Genomic DNA, 22,550 nt, shown 5'->3' with positions numbered 1-22,550 from the left:
GTGGCACGGCACGGCCCCTGAACCTTGCCGGCCACAAGGTGACCTCACCGAGGCCGAGAGGGATGGCTTGGAGGTGGCAAAAGGGAGCCTGCTAGCAAGCGCCAGGAGGCCGAGCGTAGCCACGTCCCCGGGTGGGCTCGAATCACCATCCTTTCGGTTAACAGCCGAACGCGCTGACCCATTGCGCCACAGAGACCTCGAAGGGCTTTCCGAAACGCTGCCTAGCAGCCTGCTCCTCTGCCTGGCCGTGCCTGTGCAGCCCAGGTGCTAGAGTGGATTGCAGGCAGCCTAGCCCCAAGGGAGCAGAGTGGCGCAGCGGAAGCGTGCTGGGCCCATAACCCAGAGGTTGATGGATCGAAACCGTCCTCTGCTACGTGTGGGCCGGCCTCTTTTGACTCCGCGCCTTCACTCCAGGCTGCAAGTAGCTAAAGGCCAGGCCAGGATGCCGCCTGCGGGGAAGCTCTCGGCAGCCCCCCGCTTCCTGTGTGGGAGGCACGGAGGCCTCCTCTTCTGTCCTCAGGCAACAGGGCTTCCTCCTGCCCTTTTCCCACCCACAAGCGCCGCCGGGACCCGCTCAGGGAGCGCGCCAGGGAGGCTCTCCAGACGCTCGTGGAACAAAGCACTTCTGGACCACGCTACCCAGAGCCTTCATTCAGGCCTAGACAAAACGCCTAGACAAAGAGCTGCCACAGCATCAACACTGGCCTTGCTCTACTACTCCGAGGCACGCCAAGCCCCTCACAAAGAGAACTTCTGCCTTCGCCATACTGCTCAACAACAGGACACGCGAGCAATTCCCTCCGACGCGCCGCTTCTCCCGCATCGCCACCACCCACGCTCTTTAGGCACACGCCGGCTGACCAAAACCCATCTCATCCCATCAAAAGCTTCTGCCCAGCCCAAGAGGACCAGCTACGTTCCCGGCTCAATTCATCCCTTACAGTCAGAGCCAAAAATCACCAGCTGACGGTCCTTCAGAATCCTCAATGGAAAGGGGGAGAGGGAATTGTGGGAGCACTCGCCACGTTCTCGGTTGAGGCTTGCAGCAGTCATGGAAGAGAGAGCTGGCTTCGGTCAAGTCTCGGGAGTACGGCCACGGCTTGGACGGGTCCTTCAGTCCTTGGCTCAGAGCTTCGGTTGGTAGCCCACATCCTCCCGAGGTAAAAAAGCAGGAGGGCTTTCCTTCCAGGGCCTTTTGCATCTTCTGCCGTGGGAGGCGAATCCTGGTGTTCTGGCTGTGGGGGAAAAAGACAGCCACAAGATGGCGTTTGGAGTCACACGGGCGAGTCGCCTGTCCAAGCGGGACCGAGTCCCTTCCAAAGAGAAACCATGGCAGCCATGCAAGTCCAAGGCTGCACAGGAAACCTCAGGAGCTGCGACTGGGGCTCAGTTCGCGCGGCCACGCTTCCCAGGGGAGGCATGAGACAGGCCCAGAGGTCTGCGCAGCAAACAGGCCCGCAGGAGGGAGGCGGCTAAGAACCCGCGCGGCTCGTGCGTTTCTCCCTCTCAGCTGGCGTAGAGGCGGGAGGGGAACGACACCTGCCCGGCTGGAGCTTTCGCGCTTGGGCTCGGGGCTTAAGCCCCGAGGCCGAGGCCCCGGCGCGGTTGCTGGGAGACGGGCTCCCGTGGCACGGCACGGCCCCTGAACCTTGCCGGCCACAAGGTGACCTCACCGAGGCCGAGAGGGATGGCTTGGAGGTGGCAAAAGGGAGCCCGCTAGCAAGCGCCAGGAGGCCGAGCGTAGCCACGTCCCCGGGTGGGCTCGAACCACCATCCTTTCGGTTAACAGCCGAACGCGCTGACCCATTGCGCCACAGAGACCTCGAAGGTGTTTCCGAAACGCTGCCTAGCAGCCTGCTCCTCTGCCTGGCCGTGCCAGTGCAGCCCAGGTGCTAGAGTGGATTGCGGGCAGTCTAGCCCCAAAGGAGCAGAGTGGCGCAGCGGAAGCGTGCTGGGCCCATAACCCAGAGGTCGATGGATCGAAACCATCCTCTGCTACGTGTGGGCCGGCCTCTTTTGACTCCGCGCCTTCACTCCAGGCTGCAAGTAGCTAAAGGCCAGGCCAGGATGCCGCCTGCGGGGAAGCTCTCGGCAGCCCCCCGCTTCCTGTGTGGGAGGCACGGAGGCCTTCTCTTCTGTCCTCAGGCAACAGGGCTTCCTCCTGCCCTTTTCCCACCCACATGGGCTGCCGGGACCCGCTCAGGGAGCGCGCCAGGGAGGCTCTCCAGACGCTCGTGGAACAAAGCACTTCTGGACCACGCTACCCAGAGCCTTCATTCAGGCCTAGACAAAACGCCTAGACAAAGAGCTGCCACAGCATCAACACTGGCCTTGCTCTACTACTCCCAGGCACGCCAAACCCCTCAGAAAGAGAACTTCTGCCTTCGCCATACTGCTCAACAACAGGACACGCGAGCAATTCCCTCCGACGCGCCGCTTCTCCCGCATCGCCACCACCCACGCTCTTTAGGCACACGCCGGCTGACCAAAACCCATCTCATCCCATCAAAAGCTTCTGCCCAGCCCAAGAGGACCAGCTACGTTCCCGGCTCAATTCATCCCTTACAGTCAGAGCCAAAAATCACCAGCTGACGGTCCTTCAGAATCCTCAATGGAAAGGGGGAGAGGGAATTGTGGGAGCACTCGCCACGTTCTCGGTTGAGGCTTGCAGCAGTCATGGAAGAGAGAGCTGGCTTCGGTCAAGTCTCGGGAGTACGGCCACGGCTTGGACGGGTCCTTCAGTCCTTGGCTCAGAGCTTCGGTTGGTAGCCCACATCCTCCCGAGGTAAAAAAGCAGGAGGGCTTTCCTTCCAGGGCCTTTTGCATCTTCTGCCGTGGGAGGCGAATCCTGGTGTTCTGGCTGTGGGGGAAAAAGACAGCCACAAGATGGCGTTTGGAGTCACACGGGCGAGTCGCCTGTCCAAGCGGGACCGAGTCCCTTCCAAAGAGAAACCATGGCAGCCATGCAAGTCCAAGGCTGCACAGGAAACCTCAGGAGCTGCGACTGGGGCTCAGTTCGCGCGGCCACGCTTCCCAGGGGAGGCATGAGACAGGCCCAGAGGTCTGCGCAGCAAACAGGCCCGCAGGAGAGAGGCGGCTAAGAACCCGCGCGGCTCGTGCGTTTCTCCCTCTCAGCTGGCGTAGAGGCGGGAGGGGAACGACACCTGCCCGGCTGGAGCTTTTGCGCTTGGGCTCGGGGCTTAAGCCCCGAGGCCGAGGCCCCGGCGCGGTTGCTGGGAGACTGGCTCCTGTGGCACGGCACGGCCCCTGAACCTTGCCGGCCACAAGGTGACCTCACCGAGGCCGAGAGGGATGGCTTGGAGGTGGCAAAAGGGAGCCTGCTAGCAAGCGCCAGGAGGCCGAGCGTAGCCACGTCCCCGGGTGGGCTCGAATCACCATCCTTTCGGTTAACAGCCGAACGCGCTGACCCATTGCGCCACAGAGACCTCGAAGGGCTTTCCGAAACGCTGCCTAGCAGCCTGCTCCTCTGCCTGGCCGTGCCTGTGCAGCCCAGGTGCTAGAGTGGATTGCAGGCAGCCTAGCCCCAAGGGAGCAGAGTGGCGCAGCGGAAGCGTGCTGGGCCCATAACCCAGAGGTTGATGGATCGAAACCGTCCTCTGCTACGTGTGGGCCGGCCTCTTTTGACTCCGCGCCTTCACTCCAGGCTGCAAGTAGCTAAAGGCCAGGCCAGGATGCCGCCTGCGGGGAAGCTCTCGGCAGCCCCCCGCTTCCTGTGTGGGAGGCACGGAGGCCTCCTCTTCTGTCCTCAGGCAACAGGGCTTCCTCCTGCCCTTTTCCCACCCACAAGCGCCGCCGGGACCCGCTCAGGGAGCGCGCCAGGGAGGCTCTCCAGACGCTCGTGGAACAAAGCACTTCTGGACCACGCTACCCAGAGCCTTCATTCAGGCCTAGACAAAACGCCTAGACAAAGAGCTGCCACAGCATCAACACTGGCCTTGCTCTACTACTCCGAGGCACGCCAAGCCCCTCACAAAGAGAACTTCTGCCTTCGCCATACTGCTCAACAACAGGACACGCGAGCAATTCCCTCCGACGCGCCGCTTCTCCCGCATCGCCACCACCCACGCTCTTTAGGCACACGCCGGCTGACCAAAACCCATCTCATCCCATCAAAAGCTTCTGCCCAGCCCAAGAGGACCAGCTACGTTCCCGGCTCAATTCATCCCTTACAGTCAGAGCCAAAAATCACCAGCTGACGGTCCTTCAGAATCCTCAATGGAAAGGGGGAGAGGGAATTGTGGGAGCACTCGCCACGTTCTCGGTTGAGGCTTGCAGCAGTCATGGAAGAGAGAGCTGGCTTCGGTCAAGTCTCGGGAGTACGGCCACGGCTTGGACGGGTCCTTCAGTCCTTGGCTCAGAGCTTCGGTTGGTAGCCCACATCCTCCCGAGGTAAAAAAGCAGGAGGGCTTTCCTTCCAGGGCCTTTTGCATCTTCTGCCGTGGGAGGCGAATCCTGGTGTTCTGGCTGTGGGGGAAAAAGACAGCCACAAGATGGCGTTTGGAGTCACACGGGCGAGTCGCCTGTCCAAGCGGGACCGAGTCCCTTCCAAAGAGAAACCATGGCAGCCATGCAAGTCCAAGGCTGCACAGGAAACCTCAGGAGCTGCGACTGGGGCTCAGTTCGCGCGGCCACGCTTCCCAGGGGAGGCATGAGACAGGCCCAGAGGTCTGCGCAGCAAACAGGCCCGCAGGAGGGAGGCGGCTAAGAACCCGCGCGGCTCGTGCGTTTCTCCCTCTCAGCTGGCGTAGAGGCGGGAGGGGAACGACACCTGCCCGGCTGGAGCTTTTGCGCTTGGGCTCGGGGCTTAAGCCCCGAGGCCGAGGCCCCGGCGCGGTTGCTGGGAGACGGGCTCCTGTGGCACGGCACGGCCCCTGAACCTTGCCGGCCACAAGGTGACCTCACCGAGGCCGAGAGGGATGGCTTGGAGGTGGCAAAAGGGAGCCCGCTAGCAAGCGCCAGGAGGCCGAGCGTAGCCACGTCCCCGGGTGGGCTCGAATCACCATCCTTTCGGTTAACAGCCGAACGCGCTGACCCATTGCGCCACAGAGACCTCGAAGGGCTTTCCGAAACGCTGCCTAGCAGCCTGCTCCTCTGCCTGGCCGTGCCAGTGCAGCCCAGGTGCTAGAGTGGATTGCGGGCAGTCTAGCCCCAAGGGAGCAGAGTGGCGCAGCGGAAGCGTGCTGGGCCCATAACCCAGAGGTCGATGGATCGAAACCGTCCTCTGCTACGTGTGGGCCGGCCTCTTTTGACTCCGCGCCTTCACTCCAGGCTGCAAGTAGCTAAAGGCCAGGCCAGGATGCCGCCTGCGGGGAAGCTCTCGGCAGCCCCCCGCTTCCTGTGTGGGAGGCACGGAGGCCTCCTCTTCTGTCCTCAGGCAACAGGGCTTCCTCCTGCCCTTTTCCCACCCACAAGCGCCGCCGGGACCCGCTCAGGGAGCGCGCCAGGGAGGCTCTCCAGACGCTCGTGGAACAAAGCACTTCTGGACCACGCTACCCAGAGCCTTCATTCAGGCCTAGACAAAACGCCTAGACAAAGAGCTGCCACAGCATCAACACTGGCCTTGCTCTACTACTCCGAGGCACGCCAAGCCCCTCACAAAGAGAACTTCTGCCTTCGCCATACTGCTCAACAACAGGACACGCGAGCAATTCCCTCCGACGCGCCGCTTCTCCCGCATCGCCACCACCCACGCTCTTTAGGCACACGCCGGCTGACCAAAACCCATCTCATCCCATCAAAAGCTTCTGCCCAGCCCAAGAGGACCAGCTACGTTCCCGGCTCAATTCATCCCTTACAGTCAGAGCCAAAAATCACCAGCTGACGGTCCTTCAGAATCCTCAATGGAAAGGGGGAGAGGGAATTGTGGGAGCACTCGCCACGTTCTCGGTTGAGGCTTGCAGCAGTCATGGAAGAGAGAGCTGGCTTCGGTCAAGTCTCGGGAGTACGGCCACGGCTTGGACGGGTCCTTCAGTCCTTGGCTCAGAGCTTCGGTTGGTAGCCCACATCCTCCCGAGGTAAAAAAGCAGGAGGGCTTTCCTTCCAGGGCCTTTTGCATCTTCTGCCGTGGGAGGCGAATCCTGGTGTTCTGGCTGTGGGGGAAAAAGACAGCCACAAGATGGCGTTTGGAGTCACACGGGCGAGTCGCCTGTCCAAGCGGGACCGAGTCCCTTCCAAAGAGAAACCATGGCAGCCATGCAAGTCCAAGGCTGCACAGGAAACCTCAGGAGCTGCGACTGGGGCTCAGTTCGCGCGGCCACGCTTCCCAGGGGAGGCATGAGACAGGCCCAGAGGTCTGCGCAGCAAACAGGCCCGCAGGAGGGAGGCGGCTAAGAACCCGCGCGGCTCGTGCGTTTCTCCCTCTCAGCTGGCGTAGAGGCGGGAGGGGAACGACACCTGCCCGGCTGGAGCTTTTGCGCTTGGGCTCGGGGCTTAAGCCCCGAGGCCGAGGCCCCGGCGCGGTTGCTGGGAGACGGGCTCCTGTGGCACGGCACGGCCCCTGAACCTTGCCGGCCACAAGGTGACCTCACCGAGGCCGAGAGGGATGGCTTGGAGGTGGCAAAAGGGAGCCCGCTAGCAAGCGCCAGGAGGCCGAGCGTAGCCACGTCCCCGGGTGGGCTCGAATCACCATCCTTTCGGTTAACAGCCGAACGCGCTGACCCATTGCGCCACAGAGACCTCGAAGGGCTTTCCGAAACGCTGCCTAGCAGCCTGCTCCTCTGCCTGGCCGTGCCAGTGCAGCCCAGGTGCTAGAGTGGATTGCGGGCAATCTAGCCCCAAGGGAGCAGAGTGGCGCAGCGGAAGCGTGCTGGGCCCATAACCCAGAGGTCGATGGATCGAAACCGTCCTCTGCTACGTGTGGGCCGGCCTCTTTTGACTCCGCGCCTTCACTCCAGGCTGCAAGTAGCTAAAGGCCAGGCCAGGATGCCGCCTGCGGGGAAGCTCTCGGCAGCCCCCCGCTTCCTGTGTGGGAGGCACGGAGGCCTCCTCTTCTGTCCTCAGGCAACAGGGCTTCCTCCTGCCCTTTTCCCACCCACATGGGCCGCCGGGACCCGCTCAGGGAGCGCGCCAGGGAGGCTCTCCAGACGCTCGTGGAACAAAGCACTTCTGGACCACGCTACCCAGAGCCTTCATTCAGGCCTAGACAAAACGCCTAGACAAAGAGCTGCCACAGCATCAACACTGGCCTTGCTCTACTACTCCGAGGCACGCCAAGCCCCTCACAAAGAGAACTTCTGCCTTCGCCATACTGCTCAACAACAGGACACGCGAGCAATTCCCTCCAACGCGCCGCTTCTCCCGCATCGCCACCACCCACGCTCTTTAGGCACACGCCGGCTGACCAAAACCCATCTCATCCCATCAAAAGCTTCTGCCCAGCCCAAGAGGACCAGCTACGTTCCCGGCTCAATTCATCCCTTACAGTCAGAGCCAAAAATCACCAGCTGACGGTCCTTCAGAATCCTCAATGGAAAGGGGGAGAGGGAATTGTGGGAGCACTCGCCACGTTCTCGGTTGAGGCTTGCAGCAGTCATGGAAGAGAGAGCTGGCTTCGGTCAAGTCTCGGGAGTACGGCCACGGCTTGGACGGGTCCTTCAGTCCTTGGCTCAGAGCTTCGGTTGGTAGCCCACATCCTCCCGAGGTAAAAAAGCAGGAGGGCTTTCCTTCCAGGGCCTTTTGCATCTTCTGCCGTGGGAGCACCTGAAAGTAAAACAGCTGCGGCAGGCGTACGCCATGGCCACCAGGGGCGGCGCCGCAGCAGGGGCTGCCACCTGCCCCTACTTCCCTGCCCTCGACCGACTCTTGGGGGGCGGGGCGGTCCGTGCCAGCCCGGGAGGCAGCGAGCCGGGACTGGAGGGCCCTGACCTGGGCACACCGGAGGGGCCACCACAAGGAGTTCCAGCACTGGAGTCGGCAGGGTCATCCAGGGAGACCGTACCGGGGAAGTAGTTCCAATTAAGTAGTTTGGGGGAGGAGGCGGGAGGGAGACCAGGGACCGCGCACGTGGGCCATGCCTCCCACGGATCACACAGACACCTGTGCACGTGCAAGCACATGCCATGCCACGCTCCAGCTGCGTGACACCCAGGGGCCGTGGCCCAATAGGCACATGCATGTCTGAAGAGACCTGACATGCTCCTGACCCTGGGGCGGTACCACAACTTCACGAGTTTTGCTTACAACACACCTGTTGATACAACCTAGAATCATATTTGCTTTTTTTGCAACAGCATCACACTGTTGACTCATATTCAACTTGTGGTCCACTATGACCCCTAGATCTCTTTCCACCATGCTCCTTCCTAGACAGTCGCATCCCATCTTGTATGTATGGAACTGATTGTTCCTTCCTAAGTGGAGCACTTTGCATTTCTCTTTATTAAACCTCATCCTGTTTACCTCTGACCATTTCCCTAACTTGCTAAGGTCATTTTGAATTATGTCCCTCTCCTCCAAAGAAGTTGCAACCCCACCCAGTTTGGTATCATCTGCAAACTTAATAAGCGTACTCTCTATCCCAATATCTACATCATTGATGAAGATATTGAACAGTACGGGTCCCAAAAAAGACCCTTGAGGAACTCCACTTGTTATCCCTTTCCAGCAGGATTTAGAACTGTTAACAACAACTCTCTGACTACGGTTATCCAACCAATTATGCACCCACCTTATCGTGGCCCTATCTAAGTTATATTTGCCTAGTTTATCAATAAGAATATCATGCGAGACCGTATCAAATGCCTTACTAAAGTCTAGGTATATGACATCCACCGCTTCTCCCTTATCCACAAGGCTCGTTATCCTATCAAAGAAAGCTATCAGATTAGTTTGGCATGACTTGTTCTTCACAAACCCATGCTGGCTATTCCCTATCACTTTATTACCTTCCAAGTGTTTGCATATGATTTCCTTAATTACCTGCTCCATTATCTTCCCTGGGACAGACGTTAAACTGACCGGTCTGTAGTTTCCTGGGTTGTTCTTATTCCCCTTTTTATAGATGTGCACAATATTTGCCCTTTTCCAGTCTTCTGGAATCTCCCCTGTCTGCCATGATTTTTCAAAAATCATAGCTAAAGGCTCAGATAGCTCCTCTATCAGCTCCTTGAGTATCCTGGGATGCATTTCATCAGGAGCTGGTGACTTGCTGACATCTAACTTTCCTAAGTGATTTTTAACTTGTTCTTTGTGTATCCTATCTTCTAAACTTACCCTCTCTCTGCTTGTATTCACTACGTTAGGCACACCTCCAGACTTCTCGGTGAAGACCGAAACAAAGAAGTCATTGAGCATCTCTGACATTTCCAAGTTTCCTGTTACTGCTTCTCCCTCCTCACTAAGCAGTGGGCCTACCCTGTCCTTGGTCTTCCTCTTGCTTTTAATGTATTTATAAAAGGTCTTCTTGTTTCCCTTTATGCCTGTAGCTAGTTTGATCTCATTTTGTGCCTTTGCCTTTCTAATCTTGCCCCTGCATTCCCGTGTTGCTTGCCTATATTCATCCTTTGTTAGTTGTCCTAGTTTCCATTTTTTATACGACTCCTTTTTTATTTTGAGATCATGCAAGATCTCCTTGTTAAGCCAAGCTGGTCTTTTGCCATATTTTCTATCTTTCCTACACAGCGGAATTGTTTGCTTTTGGGCCCTTAACAACGTCCCTTTGAAATACTTCCAACTCTCCTCAGTTGTTTTTCCCTTCAGTCTTGCTTCCCATGGGACCTTACCTACAAGTTCTCTGAACTTATCAAAATCTGCCTTCCTGAAATCCATTAGCTCAATTGTGCTGGTCTCCCTTCTACCTTTCCTTAAGATCATGAACTCTATTATTTCGTGGTCACTGTCCCCTATACTGTCTTCCACTTTCAAGTTCTCCACTAGTTCCTCCCTATTTCTTAAAACCAAATCCAGAACAGCTTCTCCTCTGGTAGCTTTTTCAACCTTCTGAAACAGAAAGTTGTCTCCAATGCAGTCCAGAAACTTCTTGGATAGCCTGCGCCCCGCTGTGTTAGTTTCCCAACATATGTCTGGATAGTTGAAGTCCCCCATCACCACCAAATCTTGGGCTTTGGCTAGTTTTGTTAATTGTTTAAAAAAGGCCTCATCCACCTCTTCCACCTGGCTAGGTGGCCTGTAGTAGACTCCTAGCATGATATCACCCTCGTTTTTTACCCCTTTTAGCTTAACCCAGAGACTGTCTACACAGCTATCTCCTACGTTCATCTCCACTTCAGTCCAAGTGTGTACATTTTTAATATACAAGGCAACCCCTCCTCCCTTTTTTCCCTGTCTGTCCTTCCTGAGCAAGCCGTACCCTTCCATACCAACATTCCAATCGTGCGTCCCATCCCACCAGGTTTCTGTAATACCAATGATATCAAAGTTGTATTTATTGGTTAGCAATTCCAGTTCTTCCTGCGTATTACCCATACTTCTTGGATTTGTATATAGGCATCTAAGATACTGATTTGATCTTGCCTCCCTGTTGTGCCCTGACCCTCCTTGCTCCTTCCCATTATAGGCCGTAATCCCCCCCATTTCCAACCCATCTCTCAGTCCCGCACATTCAGCACTTACCTGTGGGCTTTGCTCACCTGTCCCCGTCGAACCTAGTTTAAAGCCCTCCTCACAAGGTTAGCCGGCCTGTGTCCAAACTGAATGACAGGAAATTACCTGTGAGAAATTTGAATGTGTGGAATCCAGGGAGCTCAGGGCTGGGGTGTGTGGGTGTGGGGAGCTCAGGTTAGGGGGATGGAGTGTGAGGATGTGGGGGAGCTCAGGGCAGGGGGGTGGGAAGTTTGTAGATGTGGGGGAGCTCAGAGCAGTGGGATGGGGAATGTGGGAGTATGGGGAGCTCAGGGCGGGGGATGAGGAGTGTGAGGATGTGGGGGAGCTCAGGGCAGGGGGTGGGGAGTGTGGGAGGATGGGGAGCTCAGGGCAGGGGTATGGTGGAGCTCAGGACAGGGGGCTGGGGAGTGTATGGGTGTGGGGAGCTCAGGGCAGGGAGTCCAGGAGTGAGGGGGGGCGCAGTGCAGGGATTGTGGTGCAGGAGTCAGGAGTAGGTGGGGGGGGGGTGTTTGGAGGCTCAGGGCAGGGGACTGGGAGTGCAGCCACTACACTACTTGGCCACCAGATCCCTGGAGTACACTGTGGCTGTGCAGCCCAGCGTGCTGACAGCACCCAAAGCCCCGCCCCCAGCCCGCCAGGCTTAGTGGGGCACCCCAGAGCGGCTTCCTATCGCCCTTGTCTAGCACAACATGGACAGTTGGTTCCCACTACCGTGATCTCCTGGGAGACTGAGACACCATTCTGCCAGGACGGCCCAAGCTGCTGAGGGAAATTGCCCCCCACCATCCCGTCTGTCCAGGTCCCTCTGCCTCTGGGTTTGTTCTTCAAGGGCCAGACGCGTGGGGCTGGGACTGTCCTTGTTCTGTGTTTGCAGAGTGCCCAGCAGAATGGCTCCTGCTTCACCCCTGGCCTAGAAATAACCAGACCAGGCAGTTTGGGGAGGGAAGAACCAGGGAAGGGAAGGTTTGGGGCCGGGGGCTAAGAGGCGGGGCTGGGAGGCAGGGCTGGGGTGGAGATGCAGATGGAGGGAGTTGGGGTGGAGGCTGGAAGAAATGGAACTCAAGGAGCTGGAAGGGTTGGTGAAGGATGGAGTAAAGGGAGGGGGGCCAGGCTACAGGACATGGAGGTGCCAGCCACAGGAGGGAGGAAGAGACGTTTGTTTGACAGGACTCCAGGGATTTGGGAGCGAGGAACAGTGGGAGGGGAGTGGGAAACATTTGGGGAGAGGAACCTTTGGGAGACCTGGTGGTGAGGAGGGCGGCAGTCAATGGGAGAGGAGACAAAAAGGAGCAGGTGCTGCCTGGGTCCAAGGAGGTGGGGAGAGATGGGGTCTGGGTGTCACGAGTACCAGAGTTAGCTGCACCTCCGTCCTCCTCCCTACCTGGTATCTCTGCCCCCTCCCTCCCGAACTTTCCTTCTGCATGTCTCTGGGCCTCTCTGTCAGTGCCAGAGGGGATCCCTCCCCCCCCCCCATGGCTGGATTCTTCCCTTCCCGAGACATGCAGTCACCATCTCAGTGGGGTGGGAGCCCTTTGATGCTTCGCCTGCGTGTTCCCAGCCGAGAAGGGGCGGCTAATCCCGCAGAAGCAAAGCCCTGCACATTTGAGTACCTGGACCCAGGGTTTTGCTGCTTTATAGCGGGTGGGGTTAAAATAACGGAACGTCTCTTGTCCCACCAATCCCCCAGGACTCACCCCTCTTCTCTGCATTGCGCAGCGTCCGGGGGATACCGCTCCGCGGGGACACTCATGCCCGTGTCCAAGGGGCTGTCCCGTAGCCTATGTCAGTGTGAAAAGCATTAAAGGACCCTGCCCCAGAGGGAGAGCGTCTCTGGGGGCGTTGTCCCGGGATGACTGCAGTGCTTTGTCCACACCAGAGTAGTGAGAGGCAGCCGCAGCCAGGGTTGCCAGATGGTCAATAAAAATACCAGTCATACTTGCCATTGCATCACAACCTAGAGTACATCTTATTTAGAAAACTGAGATATTTTCTCAATTTATCTCCTGGACAGAAAGCTCAAATACTGGACTGTCCGGTTCAAACGGGACACCTGGCAACCCTAGCCGCAGCCCCTGCCCGGAAAAGCTCCCAAGCTAAGCACCTGGGGGATTTAGGAGCACCAAGCAGTGGGCACAAAGCACAGTCACACATTTGTGCTCCCAACTCCCTTAGGGCTTTGAAAATGCTCCCCTTAGACGAGTTAGAATCAGTGTCCCCGTTTCACAGACGGGAGCTGAGGCCCACTCAGGGGAGTGGCAGGGCCAAGGGCTCTGCAGCAGACCTGGGACTTGAACCTCAGTCTCCCAGAAGTTCCACAACCAGCCCGCTCTGCTTTGCTAAAGGAGCAGGCGGGACTGTTTGTGCAGGAGGAGGAGCTGGGCTGGCTGGCTGGCTGGCTGGGGCAGGCCACAGCAGGGCTCAGCCCTTGGCCTGGCTGAGAGCGAGGAGAGGCCTGCAGGCTGAGGGGCAGTGTGACGGACCGGGCCGTGTCTGGGCACAGCTGAGGGCGTCTGCTCAGGGCGAATTGCTCAAATCCGGGGCTCCTTACAGCCCCCAGACTGGTGACCTCTCCACACAGGCCACAAACCAGTCCCACAGAGCGCTTCAGCTGCCTGCCTGAAGCCTCACGAGCAAAACCCCTCCGGCACCCCAGCAATATCCATGCCCCCGATGGCCCCGGGCCTCATACACCGGTGGGGGTCCTAGCACCCAATCCCACCTACCCCAAACAAGTTCTGTCTGGTCCCAAGAAACCAGCCACAGATCCCTGGTCAATTTACCCTCTGGATCTTACTGAGCTGGTGACTTGCTGACATCTAACTTTCCTAAGTGATTTTTAACTTGTTCTTTGTGTATCCTGTCTTCTAAACTTACCCTCTCTCTGCTTGTATTCACTACTTTAGGCACACCTCCAGACTTCTCGGTGAAGACCGAAACAAAGAAGTCATTGAGCATCTCCGCCATTTCCAAGTTCCCTGTTACTGCTTCTCCCTCCTCACTAAGCAGTGGGCCTACCCTGTCCTTGGTCTTCCTCTTGCTTTTAATGTATTTATAAAATGTCTTCTTGTTTCCCTTTATGCCTGTAGCTAGTTTGATCTCATTTTGTGCCTTTGCCTTTCTAATCTTGCCCCTGCATTCCCGTGTTGCTTGCCTATATTCATCCTTTGTTAGTTGTCCTAGTTTCCATTTTTTATACGACTCCTTTTTTATTTTGAGATCATGCAAGATCTCCTTGTTAAGCCAAGCTGGTCTTTTGCCATATTTTCTATCTTTCCTACACAGCGGAATTGTTTGCTTTTGGGCCCTTAACAACGTCCCTTTGAAATACTTCCAACTCTCCTCAGTTGTTTTTCCCTTCAGTCTTGCTTCCCATGGGACCTTACCTACAAGTTCTCTGAGCTTATCAAAATCTGCCTTCCTGAAATCCATTAGCTCAATTGTGCTGGTCTCCCTTCTACCTTTCCTTAAGATCATGAACTCTATTATTTCGTGATCACTGTCCCCTATACTGTCTTCCACTTTCAAGTTCTCCACTAGTTCCTCCCTATTTCTTAAAACCAAATCCAGAACAGCGTCTCCTCTGGTAGCTTTTTCAACCTTCTGAAACAGAAAGTTGTCTCCAATGCAGTCCAGAAACTTCTTGGATAGCCTGCGCCCCGCTGTGTTAGTTTCCCAACATATGTCTGGATAGTTGAAGTCCCCCATCACCACCAAATCTTGGGCTTTGGCTAGTTTTGTTAATTGTTTAAAAAAGGCCTCATCCACCTCTTCCACCTGGCTAGGTGGCCTGTAGTAGACTCCTAGCATGATATCACCCTCGTTTTTTACCCCTTTTAGCTTAACCCAGAGACTGTCTACACCGCTATCTCCTACGTTCATCTCCACTTCAGTCCAAGTGTGTACATTTTTAATATACAAGGCAACCCCTCCTCCCTTTTTTCCCTGTCTGTCCTTCCTGAGCAAGCCGTACCCTTCCATACCAACATTCCAATCGTGCGTCCCATCCCACCAGGTTTCTGTAATACCAATGATATCAAAGTTGTATTTATTGGTTAGCAATTCCAGTTCTTCCTGCTTATTACCCATACTTCTTGGATTTGTATATAGGCATCTAAGATAGTGATTTGATCTTGCCTCCCTGTTGTGCCCTGACCCTCCTTGCTCCTTCCCATTATAGGCCGTAATCCCCCCCATTTCCAACCCATCTCTCAGTCCCGCACATTCAGCACTTACCTGTGGGCTTTGCTCACCTGTCCCCGTCGAACCTAGTTTAAAGCCCTCCTCACAAGGTTAGCCGGCCTGTGTCCAAACTGAATGACAGGAAATTACCTGTGAGAAATTTGAATGTGTGGAATCCAGGGAGCTCAGGGCTGGGGTGTGTGGGTGTGGGGAGCTCAGGTTAGGGGGATGGAGTGTGAGGATGTGGGGGAGCTCAGGGCAGGGGGGTGGGAAGTTTGTAGATGTGGGGGGGCTCAGAGCAGTGGGATGGGGAATGTGGGAGTATGGGGAGCTCAGGGCGGGGGATGAGGAGTGTGAGGATGTGGGGGAGCTCAGGGCAGGGGGTGGGGAGTGTGGGAGGATGGGGAGCTCAGGGCAGGGGTATGGTGGAGCTCAGGACAGGGGGCTGGGGAGTGTATGGGTGTGGGGAGCTCAGGGCAGGGAGTCCAGGAGTGAGGGGGGGGCGCAGTGCAGGGATTGTGGTGCAGGAGTCAGGGGTAGGTGGGGGGGGTGTTTGGAGGCTCAGGGCAGGGGACTGGGAGTGCAGCCACTACACTACTTGGCCACCAGATCCCTGGAGTACACTGTGGCTGTGCAGCCCAGCGTGCTGACAGCACCCAAAGCCCTGCCCCCAGCCCGCCAGGCTTTGTGGGGCACCCCAGAGCGGCTTCCTATCGCCCTTGTCTAGCACAACATGGACAGTTGGTTCCCACTACCGTGATCTCCTAGGAGACTGAGACACCATTCTTCCAGGACGGCCCAAGCTGCTGAGGGAAATTGCCCCTCACCATCCCGTCTGTCCAGGTCCCTCTGCCTCTGGGTTTGTTCTTCAAGGGCCAGACGTGTGGGGCTGGGACTGTCCTTGTTCTGTGTTTGCAGAGTGCCCAGCAGAATGAGTGGATGTCATATACCTAGATCTTACCCACAAATCATGCTGAGCCAATCCTTTAGCATCTAACACCTAAAGGTTTATTATTACAATAAAGAAAAGCATGAGAGTAAGGTTGTTAAAGGAATAGTATGTTACATGCACCGAATCTCCCAGTTCTCGATGCAGCCTCTAGCAGAGATGTTACAGCTGCTGGTTTAAGAGTTCTTGTTGCACATCCTAGGGTCAGGATGGGTTCACAGGTCTCTCGGGCTCTTCGATCCCTGCAATGCTGCCTCTGGGATGAAGTGCTGAGCTGAGAACCAAGATGGCATCGACCACATGGCCTATTTATCCCTCCTTCCTGGCCTCTTCTTGGCTGCAGGAGATCACCTGGTCCTCAGCCTCTCTCTGCTGGCCGCTCTTAGGTGTCCGCCCTCATGCTTTAGGTGTGTCCTTGGCCCATTCAGTGCCATTGTCCCACAGGGCCTCGCTAATTAGCATGTCCACAGGCCGGGCTCTGCCCAATGCTCAACCACATGCAGAGAAATATTCAGGATCCACACAGACTACAGATTCCTAACTACACACACAGACGTTATACAACCACATAAATAGCTTACATAGGACTATCAGATAATAAGCTTCTATTCAGCACCCCACATGGCCCCCTTTTCTACCATTTTCTGGGGCCAACACCCCCACCTATGGGTGCAGCAGTGATCTGGCTGCTCCCCTCAAGATCCAGTAATGTGACAGGCAGTGACTGGAGGAGCTGCCTGGGCATAGACTGTAACCCAGGGGCCCACAGTGCAGCAATCATCAGCAGTGTCTGTGTCTCCCCAGCCCCCATTCAGAGCTGAGTACAGGTACCTCCCCAGCCCCCTCCCCACCCCCGTCTCCTGCTCACAGCAGGTCAATAGGGTTCTCCCATTCTTGGGCCTCTGGTTCCCATGAAGCTGCTCCCAACAGGAGTCCCTTGCAGCCCGGCAGGCTGGGGCAGGCCCCATCTCTCCAGCACCAAGGTGATGACGGATACAGACACCAGGAGGAGCGAGACGAGGGTGCAGCCAATGGCCTAGCGGGCAGGAGATGTGGCCGGCCCTGCAAATGGAAAGGACCTGGTGACAGTCGGGTGCAAAGTGGCAAATGGCTCTGCAGTGCCAGCACTAGGCACAGAGCAGCTGCCGTGTAGAGACCTTGGGTGAGTGCCCAGAGGGCTAGATCTACAGGGGATCATGCTGCAGGGGGCATGTTCCCCCGACAGGAGGCCGAAGTGACAGAGGCTGTTGGGGACTCTCCTCCCTTTGCCCAGGTGGTGTTGGAGGAGCAGGGAAGGACCCAGGTTTGCTCAGGCTGCACCAGGACTTGGTGCAAAGGCCTGACAGGAGCCAGCAACGGACACAGCAGCCCAGACCCTCTCGCCTCTCCCCAGTATGGCTGGCAGCTCACAGGGGCGACCCCGCCCTGGGCACGAGGCCTTGGCACCGGCTGTGGGCTCAGGAGGGGGCGGACATGGGACATAAGCGATGCCGAAGGGAGGGGTGTGGGCATTAGAGGCCACTACCATTGCCCCGCCCCCTTCCCCGCACCTACCCCTGCCCCTGTTCTGAGGCCACGCCCCCACTCATTCCACTCCCCCCTCCCTCTGCTGCTTGGGCTCCCCCACCCTCACTCAGGTTCGCTGGCCTGAGGCTGGGGTTACGGTGCAGGATGGCTGGGGAGTGGGGCGCGGGAGAGGCTGCGGGTTGCAGGCTCTGGGACAGGTTCAGGGCAGCGATGGGAGTTTGGGTGCAGACTCAGAGGCAGTTAACTGTGGGAGGAGGATCCAACAGGAGGCTGGGGTTTGGGGTGGGGGGTGTCTACCCCAGCTGCCTGAGAGATACTAGACTGACTCTGGTTTCCTTGTGTCTCCCCGGCTGGGCTCTCACTCCCACTTCTCCTCTCAGGGTCCCTGCCGGCTCCCCTGCTCTATCTGAATGCGTCCCTGGCGCCTCCAACCCCCCCCAAGCCTCACGAATGTGGCCCCGACTGAGACATCTCACTCCCCTGGCACTCCAGCCCCAGCACAGATTAACTCTCCTGGGTTCCAGGGAGAGTGGCATTTGCGGGTCCCTCTCAATCTGAGGGGGGGCCAAAAATGAGGGATCCCCGAACCTCAGTCCTCCCTGTCCCTTCCCCTCACCTCAGTGAGGCTTGTGGGTTTTGGAAGAAGGGTTTTTGTATTTTGCTTTTCTCGTGTGTGGTCCCCAACTGGTTTTTCTGGGGGTCAGTGGCCCTGGAGACAAAAAAGGTTCCTCATCCCTGCCTTTAAGAAAGAAAACTTTGAAACCCTTTGTGGTAGACAGAAATTAACATTTGACCTTATTGAAAATGAAGTTTCCTAAAGTTAAAACACCTAATCTGTGTAAACATTCAAATTAAACCAGTCACCCAAGCTCCAGCAGTAGCACAATGGCGCCGCGTGATGATGCAATGGACGGTGCGCACCCAGGCTCCTCCCCTCAGCTCTCTTCTGCACCCAACCGCCCCGTCCCAGACCCCAAACTCCTCGGTAGAAATGTGGCCCTTGACCACTTGCCAAAATGCCCCCCCATTAAAAATTATTGACAAAGCCTGATCCAAATGTTTTTTGAAACGTTATTTAATCCGAATTTAAATACATTCTATACAATTGGGAGGGTTGGGGGGAGGGGGACGCAGCTGCTGGCTCCTCAGCTCCTTGTGCTCTCACTGGCTGTCTTCCTGCTGCAAGGGAAGCAGAATCCGTCACATTCATCCCTGGGGACTCAGGGGTACTGGGCCCCCCCAGCATTTCCACCCTCCTCCCCCCTGCGCTGAGACTTGTTCTGCTCTCTGGTCACCCCCGTCAGGCCCGCAGGGTGAGCTTCTGACCCACCCAGCAGGGACGTGGGGTGGGGGCAGCATGAGGAAAGGGGCGGGGGACTCCCTGAGGGGATGGGAAGGAGACCCTGGCCCTGCCCCGCTCTCCTGCATCTGCTCCGGCTGCTCACCATGTATCCCAGGAGCTGATGGGCCTGCCCATGCAGGGCGTGGGCCAGGACCAGCCCGGCCTGGCTGGGGCGCCTCAGGGGGGAGCGGGCAGCGAGCAGAGCCTTGTCTAAAAAGCAGTTCTCCTGCTCTGGCGTGAAGAGCTGCCCAAAGACCTGAAATCAAGAGCACGGGAGGTTTCAGCTGACGGCCCAGAGCCCGGCCCCAACTCCTGGGGCTAAAACAGCTTCCTCCTTCTGCAAACTCCCTTCCAGACCCTGCACCCAGACGCTCTCCTCACCCTGCACCCCAACCCCTGCCCCAGGTCACACCTTCCTCCTGCCCCCAAGACCCTCCCAGACCTCACCCCCCTCCGCACAACAGAGCAGCCCTAGGCCACTGGCCAACATCTTGGAGCGACCACCATCAAAAAGTGTTGCCCCCCCCCCCCCTGCTTCCCCTCCTACGGGAGATCCGGGGCAAGGTGCGGCGCTGCCCCTAGGAAGCGCCGCCCCTTTGAAACGCCGGGACAGCGTCACAAAGGGGCAGCGCCGCCCTGTCCACGGCTCGAATAGTCGAGGGAAAATGCATCGACCATTCGATCAGCGACTCCCCGCTCCCACCCCGCGTCCTACCCGCACGAGGGCCCCAGCCAGCCCCACCCCCGAGCCCTGCCCTGCCCTGGCAGCGCGTCCTTACCTCTCCCACCCGCACGGTGTTGCTGTGCGCCAGGACCCATCTCTCCTTATAGTAGTGCCTGCACCACAGGTCCTCTGCCTGGTGGATGTTGAGGCCTGCAAGAGACAAACCAGGGTGATTCTGCTGGCAGGTCTGAGCCCTTCCCCTCCCACGGGTCCCTGCAGGCATCCCTGGGCAAATGGAGGGGCACAGGGGGCAGAAGGGGAACACAGAGGGACGCATCCCCCCTTGGGCCAGTCTGGGGGAAAGGGCTGGGTCCCCTCCCCCCGCCGCCGGCACCCTCAGGGTGTCCCTGGGGCCCAGGTCCCGGCTGGGTTCCTTACCCCTGTGGTGCAGGAGGAGTCGGTACAGGCTGTGCACCCCCTTCCGGGCCAGCCGGCTGACGTCTTCGGATGGGTCCGAAATAAAAAGGCCCAGCTGGGCCACGTGGTGACCCATCCTCGGCCAGTCGGCGGAGTTCTGAGGGGAGAGAAGGGGGGGGTCCCTCAGCATCCTGGGGCTGCACGTCCCATGCTAACGGCCGCCGAGGCGGTTCTGAGCTCGGGGACGGACAGAGACACCTCCCGGGGCGGGGCGGGGCGGGGCGGGGCCGGCCTTGCGAGGAGACAACCCTGAGCAATGGCCCCGACTGAAGGGTCACTCCGGGGGTGGAACAAGGGGATCCACTGACGGCCACTCCCCAGTCTGGGGCCCAGGTGCCCCCCGGAAAGGCCCAGGGTCGCCCCTCCCCGGGGAAAGGAGAACGCGGCCCATTCCCGGCCCATTCCCAGCTCTGCCTCCCGGGGACGCTCCCAGCCCCGCGCCCTGCAGCCCCAGACCCCCCGGCTCCGAGGTCACATACCTCAAACCCCGGGAGGGTGGTGGCGACTCCCAGCAGGGCCGTGGTGCTGCCAAGGGCCCTGGCTCGCTCCTGGGGCAGGCGGGACTCCAGCCACGGGCTCAGGTGCTGGGGGGGAAAGAGGCAGGTCAGGACCCGTAGGGAGGCGCCGGTTCTGGGCAGAGCCTGGGGCTCCTCTCAGACTGTGCCCCCCCCCCCCCAGCCACTGACACAGCTCCTCTCTCGGCCCCCCGAGGAAGCAGGGCCAATGGCCCCGTCCCCCCCACGGGGCTCACCTCCATGATCAGCTGCAGCCTGGCGGTGTCTGGGGACTCGGCGAGGAGGCTTGCCAGTAGGGCCTGGAGGTCGACGGGAAGGGCCCGGATGAACTGCTGCAAGACAAGGGGGAGCCCTGGGTCAGAGGGGGGTTGGGGAATCCAGGCCACCCGCTGGCTCCGGGGTGCAGCCTTGAGCAGGGTCTGAGCCGCCTCGCAGAGCAGGGAGGAGCCCAGGCTGGGCATGGAAGGGACGGGCCCCCAGGGAGAGCAACGGGAAACCTGGAGGGAAGGATCCAAACCTGCAGCTTCTTCTCTCCCTCTGCCCCCCTGCCCCCACTCCTCTCTGGAGCTCCAGCCCAGCCCGGGAGCAGGGCCCGGAGGGACGTACCTGTGTGTGGATGGGCTCCTGCTGCCAGTCCCCAGACACAGTCTGTCCCACGGCCGCCCTCAGCAGGGGGCTCAGGAGCTGGGCCTGTAGGGGAGGCTGCAAGGTGCTGGCAGGAGAGAGGGGCAGAGACTGTTCATTCAGCAGCAGGGCTGTGTCCAGACTCAGGGGTTTTTTCGGGAAAAGTAGCCTTTTTCCGAAAAAACATCACCTGCGTCTAGACTGCAGTCGCGTTCTTTCGAAATTAAATCGAAAGAACGCGGCTTTTCTTTCCACGGCGGTAAACCTCATTTCACGAGGAAGAACGCCTTCTTTGGAAAGTGCTTCTTTCGAACGAAGGCGTTCTTGAATGGAACTAGGGCTTCTTCGAAAGAGAGCATCCAGACTCACTGGGTGCTCTCTTTCGAAAGAGGCTTGCAGTCTAGACATAGCCCAGGAGACAGAGACTTTCCCACTCCCTGGTCAGGGGATCTGCTCTGGGGGGGAGTCGGCGGGGGGGGGTCGGTACCTGAGGCTGCAGGCGGCGTTGAGGCAGTCGGCCAAGACCAGTGGGGGGGGGGAGTCCTCCATGATCTCCTGTGAGACCCAAGGAGACAAAGGGGCGTGTGAGGCTGGGGCCCCCAAGAGACGCTCACACGGCCAGCGCCCCCACCCAGCAGGATCCAACCCCACTGCCTCCCGCTGGCCTGTAGCCCCCCTGCCCGGCACAGGGCCCCTCCCAGCACCCCCCTCCCAAACCGGGACCAGCTCAATCCTTGTCCCCAGGCCGTCTCCTGCCCCTCACTGCCCTGGTGACCAGCCTCTGAACCTCCTCATCCCTGCTCCCCAGGCGCATCCTCAGCAGCCCGCTCTGCTAACCTTCCAGCTCCCCCCCCCATGGCCCGGGGAGACCCCTCCCTGTTCCGAATCCCCCTCCCTGTCCAGCACCCCAGACCTGCCCAATTTCTGTGTCCCTTCCTCCTCCAGCATCCCCGCCCACCCTCCCCATGTCCACCTCCCCCTCCCCCTCCAGCACTCCTGGCCCCACCCATCCCATTTCCAGCACCTCCACCCGCCGCCATGGCCCAGGCAGACCCCTGTCCACCCCACGTATCCCCTCCCCTCCTCCCGGCCGCCGCGACTCGCTCACCACGATCCTGGCCATCATGGTGTCCTTGCAGCAGCGCGGCGCCAGGGTGTCCTCGCCCCTTTGGAGGGCGGCGAGGCAGGCGGGGGGGACGGCCAGGAGGAACCGCTGCAGGGCGGCTGGGCTCTGCACCCCAGAGAGAGTCTGTGAGCCTGGGGCCTGCCTGCCCCCCACGGACAGCTGCAGGGCTCAGGCCTCCCAGGAGTGGAGGTGGGAGCTGCCGGTTGCCCAAGCACACACACTCCCCCCCCAACTGCTTCCTCAGGCTTGTGGGGGCCCAGCTGGTGCATGACAAGAGACCTCAGCTTGGGGGGCCCAGGTCATGCAGGAGAAGAGGCCCCAGGGGGATCCCCAGGGACAAGCCCCTCCCGGAGGGGGGGACGTGCTGGGAAGGGGCCGGACAATCTCGGGTCCCCCCCGTGTGGAGAAGGTTCCTACCGTGTCCCGGGTGTGGAGCTGCTCTTCAATATCATAGATGGCCCCTTCCTCCACCCGGGAGTCCATCCGCTCCTGGCAGAGCTCCGCCGAGGCGCAGGGGGGCTCTGTGCGGGAGGGAAGGGACCAGGGTGACTCCAGCGGCCAGCAGG

The 22,550-nt window shown here is 58.7% G+C and overlaps 4 non-coding genes across 4 annotated transcripts; 3 read left to right on the top strand and 1 right to left on the bottom strand.

Moving 5' to 3' along the window:
• Window positions 1-1,747: 1,747 nt before the first annotated feature.
• On the bottom strand, window positions 1,748-1,821 carry TRNAN-GUU (transfer RNA asparagine (anticodon GUU)). Its single transcript has one exon. It is a non-coding gene; the product is annotated as a tRNA-Asn (tRNA).
• Window positions 1,822-1,926: 105 nt separating this feature from the next.
• On the top strand, window positions 1,927-1,998 carry TRNAM-CAU (transfer RNA methionine (anticodon CAU)). The gene has a single exon. It is a non-coding gene; the product is annotated as a tRNA-Met (tRNA).
• Window positions 1,999-5,176: 3,178 nt separating this feature from the next.
• On the top strand, window positions 5,177-5,248 carry TRNAM-CAU (transfer RNA methionine (anticodon CAU)). The gene has a single exon. It is a non-coding gene; the product is annotated as a tRNA-Met (tRNA).
• A 1,553-nt stretch (window positions 5,249-6,801) lies between these two features.
• TRNAM-CAU (transfer RNA methionine (anticodon CAU)) lies at window positions 6,802-6,873 on the top strand. The gene has a single exon. It is a non-coding gene; the product is annotated as a tRNA-Met (tRNA).
• Window positions 6,874-22,550: the final 15,677 nt, after the last annotated feature.

Source organism: Pelodiscus sinensis, chromosome 26 (assembly GCF_052426305.1).
Source record: "Pelodiscus sinensis isolate ZL-2025 chromosome 26, ASM5242630v1, whole genome shotgun sequence".
NCBI lineage: Eukaryota > Metazoa > Chordata > Testudines > Trionychidae > Pelodiscus > Pelodiscus sinensis.
This window is presented reverse-complemented; position numbering and strand designations above follow the sequence as displayed.